General features: G+C 36.7%; 1 non-coding gene across 1 annotated transcript; it reads left to right on the top strand.

Moving 5' to 3' along the window:
* Nucleotides 1–213: 213 nt before the first annotated feature.
* On the top strand, nt 214–408 carry LOC129642420 (U2 spliceosomal RNA). Its single transcript, XR_008709707.1, has one exon. It is a non-coding gene; the product is annotated as a U2 spliceosomal RNA (small nuclear RNA).
* Nucleotides 409–6,071: the final 5,663 nt, after the last annotated feature.

Genomic DNA, 6,071 nt, shown 5'->3' with positions numbered 1-6,071 from the left:
ACTTCTTACCTTTGTTTCTTTCCTTTAACCCTTCAGAAAATTAAGTAATGTGTCAGGAACTGGACAAAAGATATTTAACATATGTTTAAATTTAATTCAATATATTTGTATATTGCATTGTTGGGAAATAACTACAATGATGGGTACTTTTTTACACAAAATTGAGTAAGATGGGCCTTTGTCTTCAAGAAACTGTCAGAAGAGGAAGAATGAATAATTCTCTCACCCTTTGGCTAACATCAAATGTAGCATCTGTTCTTATTAGTTTAACATCTGATACATCCTCTATCTGAGGACAATATATTAAAAGGATTCTTGGAACTAGGAGTTTGAATTGGAGGCTCAGATGGTAAAGAATCCGCCTGCAATGCGGGAGACCTGAGTTCAATCCCTTGGTTGGGAAGATCCCCTGGAAAATGGAATGGCAACCCACTCAAATATTCTGGCCTGGAGAATTCTGTGGACAGAGGAGCCTGACAGACTACAGTCCATGGGGTTGCAAAGAGTTGTACACCATAGCAACTTTCACACTTACACTCACAGGGGTAATGGAATGATAGCAGTGTATGTGTAAGATTCTCTGTAGTGCAGTGGTCAAGTGCAGAGATTGTCACCCCAGGCTCTCTGAATTCAACCCAATTTTACCACTTATAATACTTTTGCCAAACTCTTCTGTGTCCCAGTTATCTATGAATGGAATAATATTATCTAATGCATAGGGCTGTTGTGGAGATTAAGTGACTATGTGAATTGTGACCTTTACAGCTCTGAGCCAATTATAGGAGTCTGTAAGAAGAACACAAATAACCCATTCTGGACAGTGGTTTCCATGAATTCTGAAGATACACAAGGTAGAGATGTGAAACAGTACTATACGTATGTGGAGAAGCATTTTTGATTCAGGGTTCTGGGGAGTTAAATTACAGGGCCCGGGTCATCATGAGGATCATCTTTGCGATATTTAAGAGGTTTCTCCTTAGTGAGGAGTTCCAAAAGGAATTTACCAGGATGTATAACAACCAGATTTGCAGTTAGATATGGCATGACACCAGCTTATAAAAAGATAAATTTTGACTCATTGGTAATAGGGGAGATAAGAATACTGTAGGATTCAAAAGTTTGATTGTCTGATGATTTTATGCTCTGAAACTCCTAAGTATGCTTTTAAATTATACAAAATAATAAAGCTTATAAATTCATTTCTGAAAGATGAGTGGGCAGATGATCTATTTTTCCCTTGTTTAAGGCTGCTGTATCTCAGCATTAAGAAAAATTGTTTTTCTTATTTTGCCTGTTTAATTTTTGACACTGTAGGCTGTGGATATTAATCATCAACTAGATCTGGTGAGTTTTTCTTATCTGTTAAAACAGGAATCCATTTATATAAGGAAAGAAAACTTCACTATCTCACTTCAATTTTAATGTATAATATTTGACATGGAAAGTATTCTGACAGCTAATATCTTCATGCATTAGTATCCATCATACCTGGAATGAAAAAAACAGTTGTACCCATACATATAAGCTTGGTAGTTATTAATGAACAACTGCTTGATCACATTTCTCTCCAAGTGATCAGACAACATTTAGAAAAACATAAATAACATACAGAGGGACTTGCACAAAAGTCTAGGTATTGGATTTATTTGTGAAATTCACACTATCATGCTGACATGCCATATACGTGTTTCTTGGTTTCACAGCAAAGCAATCTCTTGTCTATAGCTAGATCAGAATAAAGAACTCTAGTTCTGTCATTTGTCACTTTATATAGAATCTTTACACCCAACTGACCTCTTCATATACACATGTGCAGCACAGGGATGCTTTTCTCTTAAATGTAGCATGCACATAAAATATACAGATGCAATGCTACTCAGAGGTAATCAAGAAACCTGTCACAACAAATCCACATACTCAAATACCATGTCTGTTCCTCACTGCCCTTAGAGCACATCAATTTCTAACCTAAATATACATTTTATATATTTCAAAGAATTTAAGGCTGGAAAAATGGCTAACTATAATAAAATTAAAATCATAAAAGTATGAAATTTATTATGAATCCCCTCAATGTTTTACAATGAAGTTTTATATTTTGTTATGTAAATCTACATGCTATAATCTTTTCATCTTGTCAGCTTTTGCCAATTCAGAAATGCCTTCATATCTTTTCTTGATGTATTTTCCTTAAAGGGAAAGTAGAAAAATGTGCATGATAACAATTTAAGTAATGAGGAGTGCAATGAAAATATAATAGCTTACAAAACCAAAAGTAGTGAGATATAGAGAGAAAATGAAAATAAACAGGGAAAGAGAACATAGGAGTGGAAGAATATGATACAAATACTGAGATATCAGAGGAGTAAATAGGTTTGTTTGAAAATGCCCATGTTATCAGTAAACAAAAAATGAAACAATCACATTGAAAATAATGTAAGGTACATTCAGAAATATTCTGAAAGTATTCCGAACATTTGATGTGAAGCTATGACAACTTCAGAAAAGTAAGTAGTTTTCCAAGAAAGCCAATGATAATATCACCTTTTAAATTTTCATGCTGAACAGCTGGTATACATTGTTACATAAACAGAAATAATATAAAACTGGTTGAATAAATCCAGAAAAGAAGAAATTATGATATACTTAATATAGTGCTATGGTTTAATGTTAGAATTTCATATTTTGGAAGCATTTTTCAATTTTTATAAGCTCAGCTGTGTAAATAAATCTATCCATGTTAAAGTTATATTTTCTCTTCTCGGTTCTTAAAGATAAAAATGTAACATATTTGAATGACTACTATTAATTGTGTCTTAAACGAAGTAATTTGCACATTAATTTTCCTTTCATTTGAGTGATAACAAAGTTTTCCATATTAAATGGTAGAGCTCATGACAAATGTGTAACTTTAAATCAATTTATCTAACATTGAACTACTGATATGTTGTCACACCTACCCATTTCATAGCCTTTGATAATGACAATTGCATTTTCTTAGTTGCCTAGGCCAAAAATCTTGTATCATTCTTCTGTTCAGTTCAGTCGCTTAGTTGTGTCTGACTCTTTGCAACCCCATGGATTGCAGTAAATCAGGCCTCCCTGTCCATCACCAAATGTCATAGTTTACTCAAACTCATGTCCATTGAGTTGGTGATCCCATCCAACCATCTAATCCTCTGTCATCCCCTTCTCCTTCCACCTTCAATCTTTCCCAGAATCAGGGTCTTTTCCAATGAGTCAAATTTTCACATCAGGTGGTCAAAGTATTAGTTTCAGCTTCAACATCAGTCTTTCCAGTGAACACTCAGGACTGATTTCTTTAAGGATGGACTGGTTGGATCTCCTCGCAGTCCAAGGGACTCTCAAGAGTCTTCTCCAACACCACAGTTCAAAAGCATCAATTCTTCGGCGCTCAGCTTTCTTTATAGTCCAACTCTCACATCTATACATGACTACTGGAAAAACCACTGCCTTGGCTAGATGGACCTTTGTTGGCAAAGTAATGTCTTTTCTTTTTTAAAATGCTGTCTAGGTTGGTCATAACTTTCCTTCCAAGGAGTAAGCATCATTTAATTTCATGGAATGTTTCTACTTTTTTCAAACCCAAAATCTTATCCATAAATTTTGACATGTTTATCTTTTAATACCAGTCAGTTCAGTTCAGTTCAGTTGCTCAGTCATGTCCAACTTTTTGCGACCCCATGAATTGCAGCACGCCAGGCCTCCCTGTCCATCACCAACTCTCAGAGTTCACTCAAATTCACATCTATCGAGTCAATGATCCCATCCAGCCATGTCATCCTCTGTCATCCCTTTCTCCTCCTGCACCCAATCCCTCCCAGCATCAGAGACTTTTCCAATTAGTCAACTCTTTGCATTAGGTGGCCAAAGTATTGGATTTTCAGCTTTAGCATCATTCCTTCCAAAGAACACCCAGGACTGATCTCCTTTAGAATGGACGGTTGGATCTCCTTGCAGTCCATGGGACTCTCAAGAGTCTTCTCCAACACCACAGTTCCAAAGCATCAATTCTTCGGCACTCAGCTTTCTTCACAGTCCAACTCTCACATCCATACATGACTACTGGAAAAACCACAGCCTTGACTAGACGGACCTTTGTTGGCAAAGTAGTGTCTCTGCTTTTGAATATGCTATCTAGATTGGTCATAACTTTCCTTCCAAGGAGTAAGCGTCTTTTAATTTCATGGCTGCAGTCACCATCTGCAGTGATTTTAAAGCCCTCCAAAATAAAGCCTGACACTGTTTCCAGTGTTTCCCCATCTATTTCCCATGAAGTGGTGGGAACAGATGCCATGATCTTAGTTTTCTGAATGTTGAGCTTTAAGCCAACTTTTTCACTCTCCTCTTTCAGTTTCATCAAGAGGCTTTTTAGTTCCTCTTCACTTTCTGCCATAAGGGTGGTGTCATCTGCGTCTCTGAGGTTATTGCTATTTCTCTCAGCAATCTTTATTCCAGCTTGTGCTTCTTCCAGCCCAGCGTTTCTCAAGATGTACTCTGCATATAATTAAATACATAGGGTGACAATATACAGCCTTGATGTACTCCTTTTCCTATTTGGAACTAGTCTGTTGTTCCATGTTCAGTTCTAACTGTTGCTTCCTGACCTGCATACAAATTTCTCAAGAGGCAGGTCAGGTGGTCTGGTATTCCCATCTCTTTCAGAATTTTCCACAGTTTATTGTGACCCACAGGGTCAAAAGCTTTGGCACAGTCAATAAAGCAGAAATAGATGTTTTTCTGGAACTCACTTGCTTTTTCCATGATCCAGCGGATGTTGACAATTTGATCTAGTCAAGCTACCACCATTTTTATATGTTATTTCAAGAGTCTCCCATGAAGGGAAGAATTCAATATACATTTACTGAATTACTGTGTTAGTGAGGATTAACATCATTGGTCTAAAAACCTTCTGGCCAATTAGCAGTCTTCAGTATAGAAATATCTCAGCCTTATTTTTTATCAAATATTGAAATATCATGTGTTGACTTAAGTGTAGGTCATCTCTGTTGTTTAGTTGCTGAACTGTGTGTGACTCTTTTGAGATCCCATGACTGTAACCCACCAGGCTCTTCTGCCCGTGTTTTTCCAGGCCAGAATACTGGATTGGTTTGCCATTTCCTTCTCCAGTGGATCTTCCCAACCCAGGGATCAAACTGATATCTTCTGAATTATAGGAAAATTCTTTACCGCTGAGCCACCTGAGAAGACCCAAGTAATCTCTAGCACAATAGAAAAGCACCATTTTCCCCATAAAAACTACTTTGATTTACAAATGCTGCTAAAGATAATGTTGTATTGCTCCGTCACAGTTGAGGTTAGTTAAAGCTGACAGCAAATTAAATAACTACTTATCACTGGTTGAATTCAAGCTGCAGGATAATTAAAAGCCTGCAAATTTACTTTCAATCAAATATGAGTAAAGAAGCGAGGAAGAGAAACTGCAAGAGATATTCCAATTTTCCCTGGGCTTTTTGATGATCATTCATACACCAACTTTCAAAACAGTGTATTTTGTTTAGAGTACACAAGGAGGTATGGACTCAATTGCATTTATATAATAAGTTACCTTAATTATTTGTCAGAGATAGGAAAAACTTTCAACCTAAATAGTTTTAAAATTTAATGCATTCTATATTCAAAAATTGGAGAAGGAAATGGCAACCCACTCTAGTACTCTTGCCTGGAAAATCCCATGGACAGAGGAGCCTTATAGGCTACAGTCCATGGGGTTGCAAAGAGTCAGACATGACTGAGCAACTTCACTTTCACTTTTCACTATCACGCATTGGAGAAGGAAATGGCAACCCACTCCAGTGTTATTGCCTGGAGAATCCCAGGGATGGGGGAGCCTGGTGGGTTGCCATCTATGGGGTCATACAGGGTTGGAAACAACTGAAGCGACTTAGCAGCAACAACATATTCAAAATTATCTGTAAGGGATTTGTATTAAATAACTGGCTTCATTAAGTAATCATTGATTATCAGATTAAACTTTAGCTATAGAAATGTGATTTTAGTATTCAGAGCAAAGCAAAATAAGGTTAGGT

The sequence above is a fragment of the Bubalus kerabau genome, chromosome 1 (assembly GCF_029407905.1).
Source record: "Bubalus kerabau isolate K-KA32 ecotype Philippines breed swamp buffalo chromosome 1, PCC_UOA_SB_1v2, whole genome shotgun sequence".
NCBI lineage: Eukaryota > Metazoa > Chordata > Mammalia > Artiodactyla > Bovidae > Bubalus > Bubalus kerabau.
The sequence above is the reverse complement of the archived record's forward strand: the minus strand, read 5'-3'. Positions and strand labels throughout refer to the sequence as shown.